Source organism: Mesoplodon densirostris, chromosome 7 (assembly GCF_025265405.1).
Source record: "Mesoplodon densirostris isolate mMesDen1 chromosome 7, mMesDen1 primary haplotype, whole genome shotgun sequence".
Taxonomy (NCBI): Eukaryota; Metazoa; Chordata; class Mammalia; order Artiodactyla; family Ziphiidae; genus Mesoplodon; species Mesoplodon densirostris.
The window spans coordinates 74896315-74921273 of NC_082667.1; the positions used below are offsets into that span (position 1 = coordinate 74896315).

Below are 24959 nucleotides of genomic sequence, written 5' to 3' on the forward strand. Positions count from 1 at the left end.
ACTTCTCACAGATGCTGATGGAACAGAAAGGTGCCTTTAACCAGAATGCTGGCAATCTGGGGAGGTGGTGGACTCAGTGTCCCCCAGAACTACCTCTAAAGATTCTGCTCGGCCATGAAAACTTTTAAAGGGAAACAGGGAAGTAACCTCAGTTAATCATTGAGATAGGGGGTCAGGTCGTTGCCATCCCCCCGTGTGCAGGCTTGTGGGCAGCCTTGTCAACTCCTCGGGATCTTCCTCTAGATGTTATCTTGTTCACACAGTTTGTTCTGGAGATTACTGAAGGGGAAGCTACTGAAGAGATCTCCTCGTCTGTTAATTACTTATTCTTCATTTCTACTTCTTTGATCTAGGGAAAGAACTGACAAGTTAGGCAAGGTATTGTGTGATCAAAAGATTTGAAAGGTGTGTTTGGGCTGGAGATGAGTAGAGCATTGGGGGGGTGCCTGGTTTAAAAGTTAGTTACAATGTAGCTTTGCTAAAGTGACAAGAGAAAAGGGGCTTCCTGCTGAGGGCAGTTTCCTGCAAAGAGCTGCCTACACTGGGAGAATCATCTAGAAATGACTCAGCTGACCCCGCTGTTGAGGTGGGCAGGCAGGATGAAATAGATGCTTCCAAACCTAGGGACCTCATGTGGCACTGGAGGCGAAAAGAATGTCTGGCAAGTGTTTACACCAGTTGCACCAGTCTCTTGGGCCAGGATACAGTTGTCTCAGGAGAAAAGGTTTGGGCCCTGCAATTAAAGAGAAAATGTTTCCCTTGAAGACAGCCAACTGAGTTCGAATTCTGGCCCCGCCACCTCCCAGGAGTGTGGCTTTGGGCAAGTGCACTGCTCACTGCGGCATGTGTTCAGAATCACGCTCGGACCATCACAGGCCACACCTGGCACCATTCCACTCCTCAGGGGACAGAGGGGAATCACAGGTTGTTGGCAGGGCAGTGCGGACGTTTCTGTTCCATAGGAGGGGTCCTCACAGCAGTATAGACAGCAGTCCACGCAGCATCCAGGGGCTATCGCTCCCCTCTCCCACCTCAGGTGACAGCTCAGGTGTGGGGGAACAAGACCCACAGGGGGCAGGCGTAGGAGTCTCTCTAGCTTAAAAGCCACGTGACCCACAAGAGCCAGTATCTCTTGTACCAGCTCCACATGCAAAACTTCTGTGGTTCCCACCAATGGGCTTGGGCCCGATCGGTAAGCGTCCCAGCAGTCAAAGGAGCCTAAAATGATGGTGGCCCTCAACAGACCCTCATTTATAGCTCCTGTCCGTCCAGATGTGGTATAACTATCCAGGGTCAATGTTATCATGAGCAGTGTTGCTTGATAACATAGCTGACATTCTATCTTTATCAAGTTTCCAGGGGAACAGAGATAGAAGGTTAACCCAAGGTCAAATTCTCATGCAGAAGGGGAAAAGGTTTTGTTAATCCTTTTCCAACAGCCAGTCGCCTCACCTCTCAGAGATTCAGTTATCTATGAAGCAGCAACAGGCCGCTCTAGCCCTAGTGATGCGAGAAAGTCAGATGTGAAGTGTTTTTTTCTCATTTTTTGTAGAGCTCAATTCAGATTTTCTGGCCGTTGTCACCTCTGTTGGTTGAAGACATTTCTGTGAAGGGTATGACTTGTTTCGTAGTAGCTGACCGTTGATTGACAACGTGGGTGTCATTTGCACAGCTTCAAACAGTTGCTACTTCTGACCTTTCTAAATCTTGTGTGGTCGGTTGTTTGCTGTCTGTTAGTGGTGCCCTTTTACAGGTTGGGGGCTGGGGGTTGTGGCTGCTGCAGTAAAGGCAGGTTTCATTTTTCTCGTTTGCATTTTACACCCTGGTTCCCTCTTGTTGTAAACAAATCACTGATGTCTAATTGAAGAGATGAAAAGTCCTAAAAACACATGGCATCTCTCTCCAAAATAGTGCCTCCGCAGTAACATTTTTCCACTCCGACATAGCATTTGTAAATTGCCCCTGTGTGTTGGAAAAGAGAACAGGTCCCACATGGTAGCTCTCTGTTAGCTGTGAAGCACACAGCTCACGTCCCGTGGTCTGGTGGCACGGTGAATTCAAGACTCTAGACTGTCGTTTCTCAAGGTATGATGAATGGGCCACCTACACCAGCATCCTTTGAGGTAATTGCTAAAAACAGAAATCCCGAGGCTTTACAAACGTCCTCCTAATTCAGATTTCTGAGTTAGAGCCTGAAAGTCTACATTCTACACCCTTATTGTTCTTACAACACTGAAGTTTGCGAACCCCTCTCCTAGGAGTACTTCTTGCTCCCCTTTGAAAGGGCATGCTCCCTTCTAATTGCCCTTCAACTCTCAGCAACTACTTTGTAGCGTGTTGTTATGGGGAATGGAGATAAACGTGTCAAGATGCCCAAACTAATGCCTGGCATATAGCAGGAGCTCAACGCGTGGGAAACTGTTTACACTGGCATGTTACACGCATTTTGTTGTACACATATTTACACTTATTCTCAGAGTCAGCAACTTATACTGGGTAGACATAGCTGCTTGCATAGGTCTTTGTATCTTTTGGTTTCTTGCTAATGCCTCATTAATCTCTAGAGACGTTCTTAATTTTTAAAAAAATGACTCAATGCTGCCTTGTTTCAGTTGAGCTAATAGAAGATAAGGAAATGGATTTGGATCCCACACTTAGGTTGGAAATATAAAAAAGAGAGTTGTCCCTGTGGGATCTAGATAGGATAGCAGAGGGAATACATTGCAAGGAGGTGGTCTGAGGGGGAAGGCAGCTTGCCCTTTCCCTGTTTGAAGAATCATCTTCTGGCTCTTTCTCTACCTGCACTTGGAGAGCTTGGTGTTACTTTATGAGTGTAAGAGCCATCTCCTGTTCCGAGGAAGGGTGAGCCCTAGCAGAGCTACCTAGAGAGGAGCCTGTGTGATGATCCTTCCTTCCCATACTCCGGCGTAGCCTTTGTCCTTAACCTCTAGCATTAAACTAAAGTCAAATGTGAAGGTGAAAGAGCTCTCTCTGGCCACCTTTGGGAGCCATTTTTTTCATCTACTGTGTAATTCAGAAGAGCCTTCAGAGGAGGAGACGCATCACTCCCTCTAATGTGTGAAACTAACAACCTTTAAGGCTAAAGCTGCCCTTTTTCAGGGAGAAGAGTAAGAGAGATATAACCATGTTTGCTTTTCTCTAAAGAGGGATGTGTTTCAAAGCCATGCGTGACCTCATGGTTCTGCTGTATATCCTTTCCCGAAAATACACTCAACTTGGCTTTTTGTAAAAGGGTGAAAGAGTCAAGAAAAAGAATGAAAAGAAATCATTTAGGAAGATGAAATATCTGTTTGATCGTTAGTCTGTGTCAGGAACCGAAAATGACCAGTTGATGTTCATCTGATTTTCAGGTGATAAATCTCAGCGTTTCTTTTGCTTCCATCTTCTATGTGCAAAGCGTCACACGTACACGAATTCAATTTAATTTCAAGGATCATTGGTAGGGGAAAGTATTTATGTTTCTGGGGGCTCCCCTAGTCACTTTTATCCAGGTGTCATCTGCAGTCAGGTCTTAGTTTAGTTGTTCATTTAGATGTTCTTTTTGGAAAAAAAAAAATTCTCCTTCTCCAAGTTAGGTATTTGACAGTGTATATTAGCATGAGAAGATAAATACAATATGTGTGGGATAAATGAGATTAACTTTTCTATGAGCACATGTGGCCCCTATTCACAATGAAAAGTACAAGAAGAGAATGCTGGTCAGAACAGGGAGAGTTCCTGAACAATAAAACTTGAGAGCTCCGTGTAGCTCACCAACTCGATGAGGAGTTTCTTGTGAACATGTGTGTGGCTGCCTCTGTGCTAAGGACATGGCGTCCTTGGCCATAAATGAACCTAACACATAAAATGCCTGTTTCTCAGCTACAGCTTGCCTTCTGCAAGCTTCTGAGTCTGTGCATTTCATTAGGATAACCAACACATATCCCATGTGTCGGGGAGCCATCTTCTGTTGAGGGTGTCAGATGAGGGGTCACATTGAGAATATTTGTGTCCAAGATAATGGTCATAATCCATCTTCATTGTGGTGGGACTGCCGCATGGGCCTTTGATAGGTGTCACACCATGGAGATAAATGGTCATGGTGCACAGTGGTTTATGCCAAGGCATTGTGGGCACAATTTACATTCTTAGTGTCCTGGGAGCTCCTGCCATGATTTCTTAGTGACCGTTGTGTTGATTCATGTGATTGGCAAGGTTCTCCAAACTTTGTGGAGATTGGACAGTTATTAGCTGCTGATGGAAATCAGCGGCCTGGACTACTTCCTTCATAAGAGCAAAGGTAAAGAAGGCCTCTCCACACCTGCTGCTCCCTCTGCCTGTTTCAAGATGGGCGAATCAGAGCATTTTTATGAAACGTGGAAAGGAGTAGGGAATCAGTGACCTGTAATAATTCACCTTGGGTAAAGCAAAGATAGAAAGAAAAAAAAAAACGTGCTTTGGCTTGGAACGGTCCAGGACGGTGAGTCTCTGCTTCCCCCTACTGCCCAGGTTTTGTATCGTATCCGAGGAGAGCCTTGGTTTGCAGGCTGGCATCCTCAGGGCACACTGGGAGGATAATGACTCCAGACTGTCCCAGCGTTTTCTTCCAGACAGAGCTTTCCCACATTTGTTTCCACAACTTAGGAGAATGTATGAGGACTGAATAAAACCCACACTGTCGGTGTGACCCTGTTCATGTGGGAAGGTGGAGAAGCGCACTCTCCAGTGGCGAGGAATTGACAGCAGGCCTGAGCTGAAATCGGTCTTCACAAGGCTGTCCACTCTCTCCCTTCAGCAGGCCACTAGCTGGTGGATTCAAGAATCAGGATTAGCCCTAAGCATAAGGATCTCTGAAGGCACTAGTGGATTTTTGCTGCAAGGAAAGTTATGCTAGATTTGACTCCATTTTTATTTTTATTTATTTATTTATTTATTTGTTTGTTTTTTTTGCGGTACGTGGGCCTCTCACTGTTGTGGCCTCTCCCATAGTGGAGCACAGGCTCCGGACGCGCAGGCTCAGCAGCCATGGCTCACGGGCCTGGCCGCTCCACGGCATGTGGGATCTTCCCAGACCGGGGCACGAACCCGTGTCCCCTGCATCGGCAGGCGGACTCTCAACCACTGCGCCACCGGGGAAGCCCTTGACTCCATTTTTAAAAGGCAGGTAATTCTAACCAGACTGTACAGTGTGGAGTAGGTGGGTCTCTCTCTTCTCATTAGGCTGCATATTCACATACTTGGAACTCAATCTTTCATCTATTCACACACCATCGGGAGGCTCGTCTGTCTCAGGCATCATGGTAGTCACTGAAAATTCAAAAGTGAAAAAGCAGGTAATGATCCCTGCCCTCATAGAACTTACAGTCTAGTGGAAGAGACAGCGATCACACACAACACAAGTAATCTCATGACATTGTGTGATACCTGCTCTTGAGAAGATTAGGTGCTGTGAGTGAGAATAACGGAGGGATGAACCGAGTTCTCTGGATTAGGTAGAAGCTCGTCAGGGTGTGAGACCCAGAGAGAAGTGTGCAGAGGTCTGCTTTGCTCAGAACATCCATTCTCCCATGCAATGGTTAGACACAAAAGATGTTTTAGGAAACAGTTTTATGGAGAGAGACCAGTTTCCTTTTAGAAATGAAAGTCTGTATCCTGGGCCAGCTTTTTTTCTCCCTCTAGCCGTAGGGGCAGAACTAAAAAATTAAAAGGATGCAAACTTTGGCTTCATTTAAAAAAAGGAAAAATAACTCTTTCACGTTTGTCTTCTCACAGTTGAATAGGCTATCTTGGGTGTAGGGAGTTCCCTGACTCCAGAGGAACAGATACAAAGGCTAGATCATCACTCACTGAGGTTACTAGAGGGGAGTTTTCTTGCATCGGTAGGTAGATTGGAACAGAAATTCTGTAAGATCCCTTGCAAATATAGGATTTGATTATCCCAGGCAAAGGGTAAAGTTGGTGTGATTTTAGTAGGTCCTGGAAAGGCCTGGTCATGACACATGCTTCCCCGCAGTTTGTGGCAGTTCCCAAAGCCCCGCCTTTGGATTGGTTCCTTTGAAGGTCTTCATTCCAACAATGTGCTTTATTCTTCATGCTGCTTACCCTCTAGGGTTCATTACTGAACGAAAGTTGCATTTCATGCAGAAAATGGCCTGTGTGCAGTTTGCAATGACTTCCTTTACTCCATTCACATACTCGGGGAAGATTTCTCCCTTAACTTCAGATAAGTCGTCTGGAACTTGCCAAACTCATGCTCTGAGGCCATCAGAGAGGCCACAGGCGAGGACTCCTGTCGCACGGACATAGCCATGGCCACTGAGTGAGAAGTTACTCGTGCTTGCTTTCAACCATTTTAACATTGGACTCATTTTCTTGCCCTCTCCTGAGAAGAGCCAGATACGAGTATCTTCAGGCAGGTGTCCATACAGAATTATTTTTTTAAGTCTATTTCACATATGTGCTGTAGGGGGCAGCATTCATTAGGGAAAACCAGGGAGAGAGAGTCTGCCTTCTAGGAAAGAATCTCTGGGCCCTGTCCGTAAAGGTTTCTGCACACCTGAGACTCAGTCTGTCCTATTGTTCATGTAGGAATGAAGCTCTGGCCCTTCGGTAATAAACCTCCTTAGCGAGCCAGGATTACTTTGCCTGATGTTAAATTCACCTGGTGTCCAGTTAATACCAGTGAGTACCTGTTGGGGGCAGAGTGACTTTTCCACAACAGGACTCATGTGCTAGGGCAAGGAGGCTAACGCAGATCACCTGACTCCAAGCTTTCACCACTCTTTGAGCCAAGTTCTGAGCCATTTTGGTCTCAAACCCTCCATCAGACATAATGATTATTTCCCCCGGAGCATCTTCAAACCTGCTACCTACTGCTTAGGTAATAGTAAATAATAGTAGAACTTGTGGGAGCAAGACTTTTTCTGGACTTCAGCCTTGATAAGGTTGGTGAAGCAGGTTCTGACCGAAGGAGACTCCTGTCTCCTCAGGCCCTAAAAGTTCTGGTTTCAGATAATAACCATTTATTATTTCTCACAAGCCTACAGGCGGACAGGACAGCTCTGCTGAGGCGTGCCAGGCTCCAGTAATCCCGGTGGGGCTGGCTCACACATCTGAGGCCGTCTGGGTGGTGTGTAGGATGCCGGTTGGTCTGCACTGGCCTTGGCTGAGCCAAACCAGCTTTTTCAACCTGGTCTTTCGTCCTCCAGCAGGCTAGTCCATGCTGTTCTTATGGTGATGGACAAGTTCGAGACAGGGTTGACGTGTGCAAGGCCCTTTAACACCTAAGCTCTGAAAAGTGACATCAGTTCTCTTCTGCCTCATTGTGTTGGCCAAAGCAAGTCACACGGCCTGCCCAGATGCATGAAGGAGGGAGGTGTTGTGAAGTCACACTGCAAAGCCTGCAGGATCCAGAGGCGGGTGGAGACCTAAGACTGTTTTTGCAATCCACCTCCACACAGTGTAAGTTAGATCCAGTATATATATACATATATATATATTATATATATGGATTGATTTCACTTGTTGAGGTAATAGTGTATTTGCACTGCAATCACATGAAAATGAGAATCCCCTGAGTTCATTAAAGGTGAGCTGGGGGCGTGTAGCTCTGAGAACTCTCAGTGGAGAGAGTGGCTGAAGCATCCTTGGTTATTCAGTCCCACAGAAGTTCTCTCTGACCAGCAGACACAAGCCATTCATTGCAGGGCACAAGCCCCGCTTGCTTTATGAGACCCACTTTGGCCAAGGTAGGAACTACCCATGAAAACAGCAGCCTGCAAAACAGGTCTGGCTCTGCCTAAGCCTGTTCTTGGGCCTCTGGGATCCTTGGTCTTCAGATCCCCTTGCTCCACTGCTTTCTCTTTTCCATACCAACTGGCACAAGTTGTTATGTAATGAAGATGGCCTGAATGCCAGCCTGTGATTGCAGGACATCAGGAGTCTGACCTAGCAACTCCACCTGATGGCTGTGTGACTTTGATGACTTCTTTAACAACTCTAACTTCCAGTTCCTCAACTCTAAAATGGAATTGAGAATGGCTCCAACCACAAGTTATTGGGAGGATTACATGAGATGAAACATAGGGGAAAAAATACCCTGAATTATGGATGTGAAGTTTATTGAATGTGTGAATTCATGAATGTATGAAGTCAGAAATGACTGCAAGGGGGGCTTCCCTGGTGGCGCAGTGGTTGAGAGTCTGCCTGCCAATGCAGGGGACTCGGGTTCGTGCCCCGGTCCAGGAAGATCCCACATGCCGTGGAGTGGCTGGGCCCATGAGCCATGGCTGCTGAGCCTGTGCGTCCAGAGCCTGGGCTCCGCAATGGGAGAGGCCACAACAATGAGAGGCCCGTGAACCACACACACAAAAAAAAGATTTAACAATCATCAAGATTTGGGCTTCCCTGGTGGCGCAGTGGTTGAGAATCTGCCTGATAATGCAGGGGACACGGGTTCGAGCCCTGGGCTGGGAGGATTCCACATGCCGCGGAGCGACTAGGCCCGTGAGCCACAACGACTGAGCCTGCGCGTCTGGAGCCCGTGCTCCGCAACAAGAGAGGCCGCGATAGTGAGAGGCCCGCGCACTGCGATGAAGAGCGGCCCCCGCTTGCCACAACTAGAGAAAGCCCTCTCACAGAAACGAAGACCCAACACAGCAAGAATAAATAAATTAATTAATTTTTTAAAAAAAGAAATGACTGCAAGGGGCAGAATAACCACAGCAGCAGAACACAGAACCCCAGAGAGCTAGTTCTCTGCGCCTGGTCTGTTGCTTAGGATCAAAAGTCTAAAGCACCCGTGGAACTGCCTCTTCCTGCTTAGCTACATCTCCATGGTGCAGGATGTTTTTGAAAACCAAGGGACCAAGAAACACAGGGTGCCCTTCCCTGAAAGAACAACTTTTTAGCAAATGAACTCTTGTCATAGCTTGGTGAATATCCACCTGGTTCTCTTTTGCTCCTGGTGTCTTAGAAATGTAACCTATTGATTCTTGAAATGCCTCCACTGCCACTCATTGAGGGAGGGGAAATTCAAGACAAAAGTATTGATTTAGACAAGCAGGCACACTGAATGAAGCGTTCATTAGGTTGTCTTTTTTTTTTTTTCTTTAATAAGTTGGCTGCTAAAGAAGAAGAAAGAAGATACATCTTCCAGCAGAGTTTTAAACAGAGGACATTAGCCAACTTAACAATGCTCCTCTAAAACAACTTTAAAAGGTCATGATGGGGCTTCCCTGGCGGTGCAGTGGTTGAGAGTCCGCCTGCCGATGCAGGGGACACGGGTTCATGCCCCGGTCCGGGAAGATCCCACATGCCGTGGAGCGGCTGGGCCTGTGAGCCATGGCCGCTGAGCCTGCGCGTCCGGAGCCTGTGCTCCGCAACGGGAGAGGCCACAAAAGTGAGAGGCCCGCGTACCACAAAAAAAATAAAAATAAAAATAAAAAGGTCATGATGGGTGATTTTTGCAGTGTTTGGGAACAAAGCACCCTTGGATTAGTATAGGATTTTTTTCTAAATGTGATTCTGTACTTCCTTTTGTTTGTCCATCATCCTTCAGTCTGGGCTCTCTGATCATCTTAATGCATCCAAAACTGCAATTTGAAATAACCTGCTGCCCCGCTCCTGGGAGCCAGTGACTGAAGCATCTTTCGACAATAAGAAGAAAGGCATTGTAGCTGAACTAGTGAACAGCCCAAGGAAAGGGGTGGAATGCAGAGCCTGGGCTCCCTTCTGTCCGGGCACGCCAAGATGCCATGGCTCTGGCCTTGGGGTGTCCATCAGCCTCAGTGGTCATGTCTTGGCAACCAAAGTAGCCACTGCTGGCCGGAAAGTTATCAGGACTGTTCACTTGCATTAAGGAGTCCCTCAGATCACCTTTTGGCCTGAAACGCTTCAGAAATCATCAAACGGCTGACGTAGAGGCCGGATTCCTTGAAGTGCTTCCAAAGGCTTTGGCATATCTGCCTTTTGGATGAACTTCACTAGAGAGCTTTTCAGGTCTGGGTCCTGGCCAGGGGAGCTCCCTGGGCACCCAGCATAACACTGAGCTGGGGGCGGGAAGGGTGGGAGGAGGAGATTGGCTCTTCCTGGCTCACCCCTCCCTCCTCTTCCCCTCTCCCTCCCCCTCCTCCTCTCCCCCTCCTCCTCTCCCCCTCCTCCCCTCCCCCTCCCCTCCCCCCTCCCCTCCCTCCCCCTCCCCTTCCCCTCCTCTTCCCTCTCCTCCTCCTTCCCTCTCCTCCTCCCTCTCCTCCCCCTCCTCCTCCCCTCCCCCTCCTCCTCCTTCTCTCTCCTCCTTCCTCTCCTCCTCCCCCCTCCCCCTCCTCTTCCTCCTTCCCTCTCCTCCTCCCCCTCCTCCTCCCCCTCCCCCTCCCCTCCCCCTCCCCCCCTTAGCTCTTTCTCACCTTCACTCTTCATCTGCAAAGGTAACTTTTCAACACCAGGAAGAGCAGCCATTTTAGAGAGAGTGGGTTTGTAGTTAAGGAGCAAATGCCTCTGTATCCTCCGGGTGAGTGCTGTCCAATAGAACTTTCTGCAGTGATGGTGGTATTTCACATCTGTGCTGTCTAATGTGATAACCACTAGCTACATGGGGCTGTCAAGCACTTGAAATGTGGCTGGTGGCAATGAGGAACTGAAGTTTTAGTATATTCAATGTTAATAATTTAAATGGCCACATGTGGCGAGTGGCTATAGTATGGGACAGCACATCTCTGGATAGTAGTTCAGGGAGCAACCAGAGGGTCTGCTGCTAAAGTTCATCATGAAAAAATGGCTTCCTGGTCACAGAAGACCATTGTATGATTCCATTTATATGAAATGTCCAGAGTAGGCAAATCTATAGCAACACAAAGTAGATTTGTGGCTGCCAGGGCTAAGGGTCAGGGTGAAGGCATACAGAGGGGCATGGAGAGTGACTGCTAATAGCTTCGGAGGTTTTTTTGCTGTAATAAAATGTTTTAATTAGGTTGTGACGATAGTTGCACAACTTCATAAGTATACTAAAAACCAGTGAACTATACACTTTGAATGGGTGAATATTATGATCATGAATTATATCTCTATGAAGTGGTTTTAAAAAAATGGCTTCCTTTCCTGCTGTATTTGAGTAGATGTTCTGACCGCAGTTTTGCCCCTGCTCAGTGGTGCTTGTGGTTACGTGCCTCCCCCTTCCTGGGCCTCAGTTTACCCTCAATAAAATAAGGGCATTGCCTTTGCCACAAGGGTAATGCAGAAAAGAATTCCCAGTCCTCCTTTCCCTGTATCTATTTAACTTTAATCCAGTTCAGATGGGCTGATCCCTGGGATAGAGAATGAGCCCCCTTTTTCTAGCAACCCAATTCCAGAAGCTCCTCCAGTTCCAGGAGAGTCCCAGGCAGTAAGCAGAGCTTTGAGGCAGGTAACAGAGTGCCCTGCACTGTCCATTCCCTCTGGAACCACAGTGTAGAAAGCCTTTGGTGCTGGACTAGGAATTTTAAGTAATGGCTGAGATATTTATCTTTTTGCCTTTGATCCAGATAAAAGCAGATTGTAACTTTGAGTTGTCATTTGATCTAATGCACAGAAACAGGTTTCCATACCCTTGGCGAGCATAGATTCCTGGCAGGCAAAGGAGAGATTCCTGGTTGTAAAATGTTGTGCAGCTTTCCGTGGTTTGTGGTTAGGGGATCCTGAGGAGTTTCTGGGAAGTCCATTTCTTCAGGAGCAGGCTTGAGCTGGTCTTTTTATTCTCCCACTTCTCATGTGGGCTTTTGTAAAACAAACCTGTCAAAGGGTCCAAAATCAGTGACATGAGAGGAAGTAATGGTCATCCTCCTCCTCCTCCTCTTCATTGCTGTCAGAAAGCCTTACATGTGTGCCAGCAAGCAGCTGTTACAAAAGCCTGCCTTATAAGTAACTTCAGGGCCTGCTTTTAGTGTAGATGAGGTGGTGGACTGTGAACAGAAAAGGACCTCGTAACAGTAGTAATGAAGATAACGGTCATGGTGAGCTGCTAGTTATTCAGGTTTTCTTACCTGCCTAGAGGTGTTTTAGGTACTTTGCATGCATAGCCTTGTTCAGTCCCTCACACCACTACCAGGGAATGTCAGTAGTATCTGATCCATTTCACAGATACAGACACTGAGGCTCAGAGTGGTGAAATAAGTTGCCTACATCACACTGCCAGCAAGGGCCAGAGTGGAGATTTGAACTAGGATCTGCATGATTTCAAAGCTGGTGTTTTGCTTTTCACCATCATGCTGTCATACAAGCTCACTTTGACTAAACTCACCAATCATTAAGCCCCTTTTTTTTGTGTCAGGTTCTGTGCAAATTACTGGAGATGCAGCTATGACCAAAACCAGCAAATGCCGGATGAGTGATGAATTAACTACATAGAAGGAGAGAGTATTCTAAGCTGAGGGAACAGCTTGTGGAAGAAGCGGGGGGGGGGGGGGCGGGACAGTGAGGGAGAGCATAGCAGGATCAAGGGAACAGAAGTTGAGAGCTTTCTTGCACATGTCTGTCTGAAGCAGGCAAAGTGACCTTCTCAAGTCTACCAGCAAATCAGTGCTAGACTCTTAAGTTCTATGTAGGCAGGGAACATGCCTCATGTTCGATAAATCTTTGTTGAAAGAACAGAGGGTGGCCGAAACAGGATCAGAACCCAGGTTTCCTGAATCTGGTTAGTGTTCTGGGCAATCTTCTTCCTCTGAGATCTCTTGGACAATTCCAAATTGGCCTTGGACAGGGGGTGACTGTGATATTGTAATTTGTGATAAGAAATATTTATTTGGTTTTCATCCCCATTTTTGGCACAGAGCTCCTAAAATCCTTGGAAGTTTCTAAGCTATGGGAGTGGTAAAGGTGTCTTTTATTCTGTTAGTGAAGTGACTTTGGACCACACCGAAGCATGGGGGCTGGTGGCCAGTGGAGCCAACCATGTGATTAGAGGGTTGTAACTTTCAGTCCCACTCCTTGACCTCCGGGGAGAGGAGAGGGGCAGAGATTGATGTCAAGCACCAATGGCCAAGGATTTAATCAGCCATGCTCTGTAATGAAGCCTCCATAAAAACCCAACAGGACAGGGTTTGGAGAGCTTCCGTGTTGGTAACCATATGGGGATGTGGGGAGGATGGAGGTCATGGGAGCTCCTAGTCCTTTCCTGGTACCTTGTCCTAGGCATCTCTTCCATCTGGCTGTTCCTGAGTTACATCCTTTTATAATAAACCAGTGATCTGGTAAGTAAGATATTTCTCTTAAGAGTTCTGTGAGCTGCTGTAGCAAGTTAGTTGAATCCAAGGAGGACGTTGTGGGTACCTTCAATCTATCTGGTCAACCGTAAGTGCAGGCTTGTGACTGATGTTTGAGCGTTGGTAGAGGGTTGGGGGTGGGAAGCAGTCTTGTGGGATTAAACCCTTAACCTGTGGAACCTAACACTAACTCCAGGTAAATAGTGTTAGAATTGAGTTGGATTGGAGGACACCCAGCTGGTGTCAGAGAATTGCTGGGAGGTGTGGGGAATCCCCCCAACACACACACACACACACACACACACACACACACACACACACACACACACACACACACACACGCTGGAATTAGTACTAGAATCCTTTTAATGACCTATTGTACCTCCATGGGCCGGTCAGGGCAGAAATCAATTATTGGAACATTGTGGCTTGAGCAATCCCAGCCTGGGGGCAGAGCTGCCCAAGGAGCTTCGCTAACCTGATGGGCTTTCAGTAAAAAAGAAGGCACATCGTGGTCCAGTGATAGTTTTATTTGTGGACACAGGGACCGGATGGAGCTGGGTGGTGATGAAGTCCTGGGCCGGCCAAATCCCAGCGAGTTTCAGTGTCTGTGAACACACGTGATGACTTGTGCAGCCGCTGTGGCGATCCTGATGGGTGCGATGATGGGTTGCAGGGATTTCATCAGTGAATTTCTGCTCAGTTAGATCTCAGCCGAGTAACTTCTTTTGGTGCTTACATTCTAATTTCTAAGCAAAATGTCTATGTTTGGTAGTAGTTCTTTAACTTTATCTCATTAAATAAAGATTAGGGAACTGTCAAAGGCAAGATGAGCTAAGGCCAATGTTTTTGAGACAGAGAAAGTAGGAGCAGAATTTATTTTTGGACTCAAGGACATTTTGGCCTCTTTGCAAAAAAGTGATTCTCGTGCATTTCTGTATCTCTTGAAAAAGGCTGTTGTGCTTTCAAACACTCACAGCGTGGGACAGATGTTTACATTCTATTTAAACACAACTGGACTTTAATGTCTATACTGCTGGCTACCAAGATGTTAAGTGAAGCAGAAAAAATATGTTTAAATGTAGTAGTTTTGGGCTTCCCTGGTGGCGCAGTGGTTGAGAGTCCACCTGCCGATGCAGGGGACATGGGTTCGTGCCCCGGTTCGGGAAGATCCCACATGCCGCGGAGCGGCTAGGCCCGTGAGCCGTGGCTGCTGAGCCCGTGCGTCCGGAGCCTGTGCTCCACAATGGGAGAGGCCACAGCAGTGAGAGGCCCGCGTACCACAAAAAAAAAAAAAAAGAAAGAAAGAAAAATGTAGTAGTTTTGGTATGCCCGACTCCTTATCCACCCCATGAAATTGGTCACTGTTGATCTGTGTGTTCCTTTGACCTAGCACAGAAGAGATATTTATTAAAGAAATTACTGCCTCCTGCAGAGTTATTTATCTTTTTTTATTGAAGTATAGTTGATTTACAATATTGTGTTACTTTTCAGGTGTATGACAAAGTGATTCAGATGTATAAATATATATATATTTTTCAGATTCTTTTCCAGTATAGGTTATTACAAGATACTGAATGTAGTTCCCTACCCTATACGGTAGGACCTTGTTGTTTATTTTCTGTATAGTAATGTGTATCTGTTAATCCCATACTCCTAGTTTGTCCCCCCCTTCCCCCTTGGTAACCATAAGTTGGTTTTCTATGTCTGTGAGTTGGTTTCTGTTTTGTAAATAAATTTATTTGTATTATTTTTTAGATTCCACATATAAGTGACATCATATAATATTTGTTTTTCACTATATGACTTACTTCACTTAGTGTGGTATTCTCTAGGTCTATCTATGTTGCTGCCAATGGCAATATTTCATTCTTTTTTATGACTGAGTAATATTCCATTGTATGTATGTGTGTGTATGTGTGTGTATATATACACACACATACACACACACACGCCACATCTTCTTTATCCATTCATCTGTCAATGGACACTTTGCATCCATGTCTTGGTTATTGTAAATAGTGCTGCTATGAATATTGGGGTGCATGTATCTTTTTGAATTAGAATTTTCATTTTTCCCAGATATATGGCCAGGAGTGGGATTGCTGCATCATATCGTAGCTCTATTTTTAGTTTTCTAAGGAACCTCCATACTGTTTTCCATAGTGGCTGCATCAGTTTACATTCCCACGAACAGTGTAGGTAGGAGGGTTCCCTTTCTGGAGAGTCCATTTTATTTTTTGTTTTGTTTTGTTTTTTGTGGTGGTACGCGGGCCTCTCACTGTTGTGGCCTCTCCCATTGCAAAGCACAGGCTCCGGACGCACAGGCTCAGCGGCCATGGCTCACGGGCCCAGCCGCTCCGCGGCATGTGGGATCTTCCCAGACCAGGGCACGAACCCATGTCCCCTGCATCAGCAGGCGGACTCTCAACCACTGCGCCACCAGGGAAGCCCCTGGAGAGTCCATTTTAAATGCCCATCTTCATGAAGACCATCCCATTAGTTTAGCTGGAAATCTTCACCCTTGGGAACATGACCCTGTGGGTGTGTCTCTCCCTAATCCTAGGATAGTTTCCTAGGGACCCAGACTGTGTCTTACTTTTCTCCGTACCCTGCCTGCTTTTCCAAGGAGTATCACTTTGTACATTTGCTCACCCAGCATGTTTGCCTCCAGACTGGCTTCCATGAGCTGAAAATTCATTGGCATCTCAGAGGGAAACTAGATGAAACAGACACTTTGAGTGCATAGTTTTATTTAAGACAGGGACAGGGCATGTAATCTGAGTTGTGGAAGGGAACCCATGCATTCCTGGCTGCTATTTTAAGACTCTCCTCCTAAATTGATATCCTTCAGGTTTATTTGGTTTAACTCCTGCTCTGGAAGTTGTGCATCAGAGTTGTCATGAAAGCAGCTCCTCCAGGATTCCGGCCGGACAGCTGCGGAATAGCTGGCATTTTTCTCTCCTTCACTCTGTATTGACAGCAGGTTTGAATCACCCTGCCCTGTTTTCTGTAACATAACCGGCCAGAAATCATTTGAAAAACATTTACGATGCCTAATTTGATCTTCTTTTCAATGAGAGGGTGACATCGCCTGGTACATTGTAGGTTTTTGTGTTTGGAGATGTATTAAGAACATAAAAGGACCTCCTCTTCTGCCTCTCCTATTTCCTGCTGATCAGCATGGGAATGGGGGATCCTTTCACAGTTGGGAAGATCCCATCCGCCCTCTGCTTCCACCCACATCCTTGGACATTCTTGGAGAAAACTGTCTGCTCATTCTTTTGCTGCTGGCCACCCCAGTTGGGTCTTTCCTTCTTGTCAGCTGGATCTCTGGCGGGCTTTCTTAAGCTCACCCAAATCCCTGACAGAGCTCCTCCTCTTCATACAGAGAGAGTCAGAAGTTCTCCAAATGGTAAGCTAGTAAAATGTAAAAACTTAGCCAGAGCTGCCCGTGTGTGCCCCTGCCCAGCTGCAAGCCAAGTTCAGGCCTTCCTTTCCTTGAAAGGAGGACTTTGAGGCACAGAGGAGAGGGAGGCAGGCAGCCCCAGCTCCAGTTCCAGGTTGGCTACTAATTCAAAGAGTGACCTTGAGCAGTTAATCGTGCTCTCTGGGACCTGGGTTCCTCCTCTTTAAAAAGGGGCATCATACCAGCTAAATGAGTCCTTTTCTCCGCTCTAATGTACGTTGATCACATGATGGCTCCCTGACTCATGGTGCCTGCCTCGGTGCCTTTCTTGTCCCTTGGCCTTCCTTACCCTCCTATAGGTATTGCCTGGTCTCCAAAAGCTAATAATAATGCTCTGGGTAGCACTTTCTCTCATCAAAGCCCAAACAAGGACTGCATCCATGGGAACTGCCATTAACCTAGAGGCCAGCTGTGGACATGATGAGCCAGCTTGTACCAGTTCATGAGAGCCAACTTAAAAATTTTTAGGACTCTCAGAAGACTGTTGATGTCATGTCAATAGCTTGATAGCTGCCATGGCGGGAGTATTTACACCACAGAAATCGGCACACACTGTAAATCAGAACTTTTTTAGTCTTCTTCAGGGTTGTTCAATATTCACTAGCCTACCACAGAGATTCACATGAAATTGATCTGCCAACTCACAGGTGGAAGAAGACCCAGAGTCTTTCTGGAAGTGTTATGTTTTACTCATTTTGTTTTGTTGGGGTGAAGGTGGGGTTACATGACTGTTGGTCAGTAGTCTTTGTTCCCAGTTCCTGTTTTGTTGAAATACTTGAGCCTGTAGATCACGGAGCTTCCCATCCTATGTGCAGTATCCCTCTCTTGGCACTGGAACTGCCCCACCTCCTTCTGTCCTCAAAAGAGTGACATAAGGCGTTGAGCGTAGATTTTTCCTGAAAGTTTAAGGCCATAAAGGGGTTACAGTGTTGCAGTACGAACACCTTCAAATTGAATATTGGATATTCCTGTTCTTAAAAGTCCTTCAGCTTCCCTGCCACTGAGAGTTTCTCAGTGACCACATGTTGTTGTGTTTTGAAGACTCCAGCTTCCTACTGTAGTGTTCAGTTCTCCTCTTCTCCCTCTCCCTTTCGTATATGCCAAGCAGTTGTTCTCTGTTTTCTTGTCTCCTTGCAGACCATGCCCCAGGGCCTCATCTTACACACCTCCTTGGATATGATGGCCCCTATCCAAGGTATTTCTTAAACAAAGCGTCTAAGAGGAGCTCTGGTACCAGCTATTAAAATCATACTGTTTTTTTCAGAATCCTCCGTCTCCAAAACTTGGTAGCTGACTATCTCCAGTTAACAATTCGTTTTGGCCTCTCACCTTCTGAGATGGCCTACACTCTGTCTGTGGAATGTGTATCTTTCTCAATAACTCCACTTCTTACCTTTAAAAAATAAATAAAAATAATTCATTTTAATTCAAAGCTGGTGCACAGCTTTACTGTGCCAATTCAGTGCATTCATTTGGTGCGTATTTATTGAGTGTTGACTTTCTACCAGCCTTTATGGTTTCACTGAGTCCATCAGGGCCTTAGTTTTTGGTGGGAGGGAGTCTGCAATCAGAAGTTATCTGATTTCCTTTTTTTTTTTTTTTATTACGCAGTCTTCTCATTGCGGTGGCTTCTCTTGTTGCGGAGCACGGGCCCTAGGCTTGCGGGCTTCAGTAGCTGTGGCACGCGGGCTCCGTAGTTGTGGCTCGTGAGCTCTAGAGTGCAGGCTCAGTAGTTTTGGTGCACGGGCTTACTTACTTCACAGCATGTGGGATCTTCCGGGACCAGGGCTCGAACCCGTGTACCCAGCATTGGCAGGCGGATTCTTAGCCACAGCGCCACCTTGGAAGCCCAGAAGTTATCTGATTTTCATAAAGAAGAAAATGACTTTTGTTGAGAAGGGGGAACTTGTCAAGTGAACCTTGGAATACTGAATTACCATTTCTACTCTGCGTTTGACCGTTTAGAGGGAGCTGGTCTTCTGTCTCACTTGAAGCTTCTGCCTTATGGAATAGTTAGTAGTTTCATGCAGGGGCCTTTATTCTCTCAAGTGCGCCACCTTTGTCGGGCTGGTCTGTCTCTGAAATGCTTTCTGCCCTCCTCGTTCCTCACTCTTTTTTCCCACCAAGTTTCTACTTCACCTTTTAGGTTTCAGCTCAGAGTTTGTTTCCTCTAGAAAGCTTTTCCTGGGCTCAGTTTGAAACCCCTCCTCTGTGTTCCCACCGCACCCTGCCCTTATTCTCTGGTTGTCCTCATCACGCTCTGTGGTTATCTTGTCCATCCTTCATTTGCAGGTGGAGCCTTCTTCTCTTTTCTGTCCATTGCCATCACAGAACTTGGTCTCTAGAGACTTTAGGTAAATATTTGTTGGTGGAGTAAATGAAGGAATGAGCTGTAGAATCATGATTTACAGCTCAGACATTGGAGCCAGTAGATGTGTACCTGGCATTTGACATTGGACAAGCTACATAATCTTTCCAAGCCTCCGTTTTCTCATCTGTAAAATGAGGATGTAGCAGGATCTACTACTTAGGGTTATTGTGAGGGGTAAATTAGGCAATGCAAGTAAATTGCTCAGAATAGTGCCTTTTATACAATATATGCTCAATAAGTTATTGATCTGTTTTTAATTGTCAAAATCATGAAGAGTAAATAAATGATAGGGACATAAACTGGTATTTTTGGTATATGTACCAAAAAGCAGTAATTTTGACCATTTAACTGAAGGCAAATGATCCTCTTTCCAAATAACATCGAAAGCTATGTCTGTGATTCTTCAGTAACGAATACTGATGTTGAGATATGCAGCTTGAAGCATCACGTGGTGCTTTCAGTTAGACACAAGTACTAAGGAAGAGAAATGGGATAACATGCTTTTGAGAAAAAACCAAATCAATATGTATTGAAACATAAAGTCTCTGTTGTTGCTGCTAACTGGCTTAACTAGAAAATACAGTTAGCTATAATTATCTCTTTTCAGTTATTAAAAGCATTTCTAATTTGTGTCTTTGCAGTAACTGACCTAATGATGTTTATCTAATCCTCGTGCATGCATTCAACCACTTAATCAAACATTTACCCTGTATCAGGTACTGGAGAAAAACAGATGAGTGAAACAGAGCCCCTGGCCTCGAGGAATTAATATTCTGGAGCAAGGTCAGCAAACGTTCTCTTAAGTGTCCAGATAGTAAATGCTTAGGGCTTTACGGGGCATAGGATCTCTGTTGCAAGTACTCAGTTCTGTCATTGTAGTAAGGAAGCAGCTATAGACAATACGCAAAAGGATGAGCATGGCTATGTTCCAGTAAAGCTTTATTTACAAGGTTGCGGGCATAAACAACAAGGACCTACTGTTATAGCACAGGGAATTGTATTCAATATCTTATAATAACCTAAAATGGAAAAGAATCTGAAAAAGAATATATATATATATGAATCACTTTGCTATACACCTGAAACTAATACAACATTGTAAATTAACTATACTTCAATTAAAAAAAAAAAAGATTTGGCTGTCGGGCCCTGGTTTGCTGACCTCTGTCCTAGAGGACATAGGTACTTAGATTGAGCTAAGCCTGGACCAGGCAGGGTGAGCACCAAGGGCTAAGGCCTGTGAAGGACAGAGGATGGGGAGATGAGAAGAGGATGAGATGGGCTGTGACCCTCACAGGAGAAATGGGTTAGGGAGGTGGGAGTGCTGTGCTGGGTGAGGTAAAGGAGGGCAAACCAAGGCCAGGAGGAAGAGAGGCATGGCTTGATGCCAAAGCAGGCGATGGCTGGTATAACTAGGGATCAGTTGTCCCAGACCTGCACTAAACAGCCCACATACTGGCAAAGACCTTCCGCTCTTGGGAGATCTGATTGAACAGCCTGGATCCCACCTCAAAATTTCTGCCAGTTCCTGTGGACTGCTTCCCCCAACTGCTCTCTTGGTAGGTTGTCTCCATTCCACCCTCCCCCTGAACACGGAAACCTATTTCCTTGATGGCTTCCAAGAGAAACCCACTCACAGCAAGCATTTCCAATTTTTTAGTAGCTTTTGTGGCAGTTTATGGTGATGTCACCGGGAGGCATGTGTTGCACATTACGTGTCCCCTACCTTGCTTGTCCTGCCCACTTCTTTTCCCTCTTTTTCTCTTTTTGATGGGACCAAGCAATTATTTCCTTTATCTTCTGCAAGACATACAGGTTCTCCTAGGACTTCAGTCTCTGGCCCAAGTAGCTTATTAAGGAATTCTCCCACCAGAAACAACTCTCCCATTGTAACAGAAATCCTGGTGTTCCCATTACCCTAACAGGTGGTAGCTTCCCCAAAATATGCTACTACTCACTGCTCAGCCCACAAACCACCTCCCACCCCCAACTGCATAGCTTTGGTCCCGGCTCTGTTACTTTCTCAAAGGGAAGTGAGGGTGGGGCAGCCCTCTGTAGCCTCCATGTTGGACAGACCTTGGCTTGAATCTCACCTTTGCATTCACCTGCTATGTGTTTTCAGGCCAGTGACTCAGTCTCCCTGAGCCTGATTTATTGTTCTGTGAAATAGACTTGACACCGCTCTCCTCGTTGGGTGGTTGTGAAAATTCAGGAAAAGAACCTGCTTGCCAAGCTCGGTCCTAGTTATTTTGGGGCTAATGCTAGTTGTCTTTTCCTGCCTTCATTTCCTCCTTTAAGTCCCAAATTGGGTGTATAAACTTGCATCTGGGTTTCTTTCACTCATTTATATCTTTGTTATTGCGCTACGTGTCTCTTGATAGAGGAAGTTTAGCCATTTGCCTTGAACTTGTGGCTTCTGGATTGATAGCTGGGAGGGACTTGATCGGTAGTTGGTTTGATAACAGTCGAGACCATCCACTTTGTTTTGGCTTATCAGCCAAATTTGGGAAAGAATGAGTGTGGTGTCTGCATGTCTGTTTTTGCCAGCCCGGACTGGGAGGTGACTTGAAGGATCCTTCATTGCGGAAATAAATTCAGTACGTGTGCTGAATGAAGGGAGTATATGCATGCTGGGTGAGCAGGGAAGAATAACATTCTGATTGAGTTATGTGTCCCATTTTTCATTATGCCTGGAGGCAATGGCTGTGCCCTCAGAACTCCTGGTCGTGATTAGTATCATGAGTGCGTTTGGCTGACCAGATTTTACCCTGATCAAGTGGAGAATCTATATATTTTTATTTTAATCACTTGGTTTGGGTGCCTGGACACTTTATTTCCTTTTAATCCTTTATAAAGAATTAAGTTCTAAAAGTTCTATGCAAGGGTGACGAAACATGGCTTGAATGACTTCTGGGACTGCCTCTTGCTCCGACTGAGTGATGTAACCCACTTTGCCATCCAGAGTTCCATAAGCATTTTCCTATCACAGTGTTTTCACACTTTGTTGTTACTTCTGCTCTATGGTCTGTCTCACCCATAAGACTTAGGACCCCTTAAAGGCATAGATTTCATATCTATTACTGTATCTCCAGCACCTGGGAAAGGACTCAGAAGAGTCAGACACGTTGGAGGGATGGGATGGGATCTGATGGATGGAGGAACAGACACTACATGTTGTGGTGGTTTTAGGATTCCAAGGAGAAACATCACCAAATAATTTTGAGCCTCAATCATATTCCTGGTTACTGTACCTCCAGAATTCATTATTCAAGATGACAAAGATCCCCTGGAACAACATTTAATAAGCTTTGGCATGTGTAAGTGTGCGCTAAAACCTCCAAGCTGGTTCGTGAGCGTGCCTGGTTTCCACATTATATCTCATAGCCCTGCACACGGGTGAGAAGCTTCTTGACTGCTTTTCACCGTCATTCATGTAAAGAGCCCTTTGAGTCTTACAGAAACAGAGCAGATGTTGCCAGGAGTGTTTGAGTCATCACGGCCGACAGTGAGAGCTGTGTATTATCTGGGCTGCCTCCAGTGAGCCTGGTGAGGTGGACAAGGCACACAGGCCAAAGCCTGCCTTGCACGGGGCCCTGGTTCACAGAGGAGCAGAGGGAGCTTGCCAGCGATCTGCAGTCAGCCTGGATGGGGCCGTGGGAAGCGTCTTACAATCCGTGGGTACTTTGGAACGCACAGGGCCCCAAGAAGCGCAGCTTTTTCTCCCTCTATAAAATCGGGTCAGGGAGAGCGTTTAGGGTACCCCCTGGCCCCATTCTGCTTATGGGACAATTCCACCAGGACTGGGTACAGCTATCCCTTGCTTTAAGAAAGCCCAATATTAGTGGGGGGATGAAAGTGAATCTGTATGCAGATACTTTTTGCAAAATGCTCCGCCATCATTGCTCCTTTGCTCCTTATAGCGAAGGAAGGGAGCTTCGGTCACCATCTCCGTTTAGTGAAGTGCATGGGTTAAGAGCATGGACTTCAGTGTTCAGATTCTTGCTCTGTTGCTTCCTAGCCATGACCTTGGCCAAGTTGCTAACATCTCTGAGCCGCAGTAAACCCACTTCATGAGATGCTTATGTGTGAATTAATAAAATCATTAATTAAATGAATTCCATAAATGAAATTATTTAGTGCACTTTGCACAGTACCTGGCACTTGGTTAGCACTCAGTAAATGGTAGTTAGGGATGTTAGTTTTAGTTTTACTTATGAATACACTGGAGTTCAACTAAACTAAATGACTAGGTCAAGGTTACCAGGCTATTAAGTTGGACTTGCCCCCATCCACAGAGTCCTGTGTTTGCATGATTCTTAGGTTGGTGTGAGTTGCACAGAGCAGAGTAAAACAATTACCTTGCCGTTCTCTCCACCTCATCATGATTCTCTGGTTTTTAAAAGATGTCTTAGCGTTACAGCAGAGTTACTAGATTCCTCTAAATGAGTGCTTCGTTTACAAAAACTCAATGTACCCCCAACTTGTCACAGCCAGGCCTGTTGTATAAAACAAAACAGACACCTGAAGGAAATTGCTTCCTGATTTGGATGAATAAAGCTGATGAGCAGCCTTCAGGGACATTTTCTACCTCGGCGTATGTCTTTTTTTTTTTCCAGAAGAAAAATTCTGTTTTTCCATTAAGGAGACAACTGTCAGGTGAAAAGGCTCAGAAGTCTGGTAGAGCTGGGTGTAGATCAGTGACGGTCGCGAAGCCCCAGAACTATTTGATCTATCTGATACCACGTGTCTGCATACTTGGCAGAATCAGGATAAATGACTGCTTTTTTTCCCTCCTGTTCCTGCACTTTTGGCATAATACAATCATAGATAGTGAATAATAGTCCAATTCAGCTCTCAGTTTCTGCATTGATTCCCCTGGAGAAATACAATAAGTTAGTTCTTTGGTTGGCTGCTGATTTTGATTGGTAGAAAAAATAACAGCACAAAGATTGCATTTTGCCAGCATCCTAAATTCTGAAGAACAAAAACCATACTTAAGTTATTGCCCGGCTGTTTGACATCCCCATTTTTTAAGAAGAGTCTCCTGGAGAGAAAAATTCTCTTTTTCCTCCTGGAAGGAGTTAAAGGTCAGAGAATTTCACTGTAGCATCTCTGAAAGCTGTTGATGGAAGACTTGATGAAAATACCGCTATCTTGTACCAAAAGAGGAGCATGTACTTTGAGAGTCCAGTTTAGGGTCTCGTCTTCAGGCGGGTAGACTGGGAGTGTAGCTGAAATGTGTAGACTTTGAAATAAAGTTGCCTGGCACTAATCTGTTTGATCTTGAGGCACCTAAAGCCTCATGCCTCAGTTTCCTCATACCTATCTCATTGGATTTTTAATGCAAAAGAAAAAAGTCAATACAATGAAAGTGCTTTCTAGCACAGTGTCTGCACAAAGTGCAGGCTCTGTCAGTGTTGGCTGTTATTCTTATTAATATAGGATTATTAACGTTGTTACAGGGGTTTTTTTCCATGGAAACCTTTTGTCAAATAAAATCTTACTTGTAAAGAGAGCTGCTCTGGTAGAAGTGGAGCAGAGAACATATAAAAGCAGGTTGGGTCAACTCCCCTTTTCCATAATTGCTGCGAACACTCCCTTTCCCACCTCAACCCACCTCCTTGGCCGTGGAGGTGGAGCCCGGGGAGCTCCCACCTTCCAGTGCTGTCGTGGGCCCTTGACCTCTCACTGTCCACAGAGCAGATCTGAGTCATGGGCCAGCCCTGACAGGTGTTGCTTTAATCCTTTTTGATGGTTCACTGTCAGTGGTTGAAAAAAATCAAAGGGAAAGGCAGACACCTCAGTAAGAAGGTTTCTTCCACTTTCACCTTTTCCCAGATCCTCTCTTCTCCAAGCTGAATGTCTCCTTCATTTCCGCCACTCCTTG

At 45.8% G+C, this 24959-nt stretch overlaps 1 protein-coding gene across 6 annotated transcripts in view; it reads left to right on the forward strand.

Moving 5' to 3' along the window:
- Window positions 1-24959, forward strand: part of NAV2 (neuron navigator 2) — a 769310-nt gene that overhangs the window by 558183 nt on the left and 186168 nt on the right. The gene's annotated exons all lie outside the window — the stretch shown is intronic.